The sequence below is a fragment of the Agrilus planipennis genome, unplaced genomic scaffold, assembly GCF_000699045.2.
Source record: "Agrilus planipennis isolate EAB-ADULT unplaced genomic scaffold, Apla_2.0 scaffold11, whole genome shotgun sequence".
Taxonomy (NCBI): Eukaryota; Metazoa; Arthropoda; class Insecta; order Coleoptera; family Buprestidae; genus Agrilus; species Agrilus planipennis.
In genome coordinates, this window is record NW_020440736.1 from 2,164,722 (window position 1) to 2,166,376 (window position 1,655).

Consider the following 1,655-nt stretch of genomic DNA (forward strand, 5'->3'; position numbering starts at 1 on the left):
AAATGTTGGACGAAGTGCTGAAAGAAATATTACTCGTAAGGATATAAGTTTTTGGTCAGTACCTAATTTGAAGAAGCTCACAGATGTGGATTGCGATTGCGACTTTTATCAGCGTTCCATAGACACTCTAGATGATACACCGGTCAATTCGAAGGAACTCCTTAAAGGAAAGTTTCCTTGTTGTGGAAGTAGGTACTTCGCCATTTATCGGTTTCTGCCCCTAACTAAAGTATTTCATATGTTAGACAATAGCCTCCTTGACTTATCTAATCAACAGCTTATACCATACCACTTATTAATATGGTTTAGAGTTGATCACGTAGGTACATGGGTTGCGTCATCAATTCAGTTGGTTGATTACTGTTACCGTTCAATTTCCGTTTTCGCCACTCCGAAGACTAGCTCTCGAATAATATTAACAATTTATTTATTTATTGTTGGAATAAATGGACGAACGTAAAGTCATAATTATTTATTATTAAACAATTTAAATTCTATAAAACAAATAAATACACTAAACAAAACAAGAATAAATTCAACTGTACAACACTTACAAGTAAATACTAGCGAAACAAACTAAAATAAAATAAAAACTTACGTTTCTAAATTACTAGCTACTGTGAAACTCCTACCGTAGGTATGTCCCGTAACTTTCCACAATTGTAGTATCCATTTTATTTATTTGTCAATGTTTAAACATCGGACTTTAGACTCAAAGAAATACAATATAAAAGAATTTGGACAATAATTCTTCTTATTCTTCTGGTTATCTCCTAAAATTTCTTCCGTCTTATTTTTTACCCTTCTCATTCTGACTCCAGTTGAAATGTTTGACGCATGTAAAGTTAAGCTATTTGTCCTAAAATTCTCATAACTATCCACGCCTCTCTTTTTTTTGCAGAGACCCTTTCTCCGGTATGGCCACGACCTTATTTCGTTTGTTATAATCGATAATTTTCTTCGTCTCATAAATGTGAAAAACTGACTTAAACAAGCAATCTCTGACCTTTTGAATTGTATGTTTAAAACGTACCTGGTATCTTACTATTCCTTAAATATTTTAAGGCTAACTCGAACTCGTCTCTCATCTGGTCATCTCTTCTCTCTCGTTTTCTAACAAAAAAAAAAACTCTACTACCTTACCCTATTTCTCTAAAATTCCTTTTAATTATTTTGTAAACTCTGCCAATTTTACCTACTTCAAACTTTTCCTCTACTTATGTACTCCTATTATCTATCCACTGCTACTTAGCCGCCTAACACTTTAGAAGGATTTCCCGTTTTATCGCCCTTATACGTTACATTTTCATCTTTCACCTATTAATTTCATCCGATTCAGTTCCATTCTATCTGTATGTGCCTATCACGTTGAGGTTGGCTACGCCAGGATTCGTTTTCAGCAAGTAGATATCCACACAAGTGGACCTTGTTGAAAAATACGTAATCCTAAAATGTAGCATCGTGCTACAGATGGCGTTCACTGTGCCGTTTGTAGTATTTTCACTTGGTGTATGTTTCACAAAATTAATTGTCATCACTCTAACATATATGTATGTCTTCTTATTGACTTCCATAGAGTCCTTTGTTCTCCTGTTCTTTTTATTACCTCTTCATTTCTAACCTTCTCTATTCACGGTATGCTCATCATTCGCCTG

At 34.3% G+C, this 1,655-nt stretch overlaps 1 long non-coding RNA gene across 1 annotated transcript in view; it reads right to left on the reverse strand.

The window, feature by feature from the left end:
• The window catches only part of LOC112906141, a 1,374-nt gene extending 923 nt beyond the window's left edge, over positions 1-451 (reverse strand). The window contains exons 1-2 of the long non-coding RNA XR_003232203.1: positions 290-451; positions 63-224 (exon numbers count right to left, since the gene is read on the reverse strand). This is a non-coding gene — a long non-coding RNA (uncharacterized LOC112906141). The remainder of the gene's footprint in view (positions 1-62; positions 225-289) is intronic.
• Between the last annotated feature and the right edge of the window lie 1,204 nt (positions 452-1,655).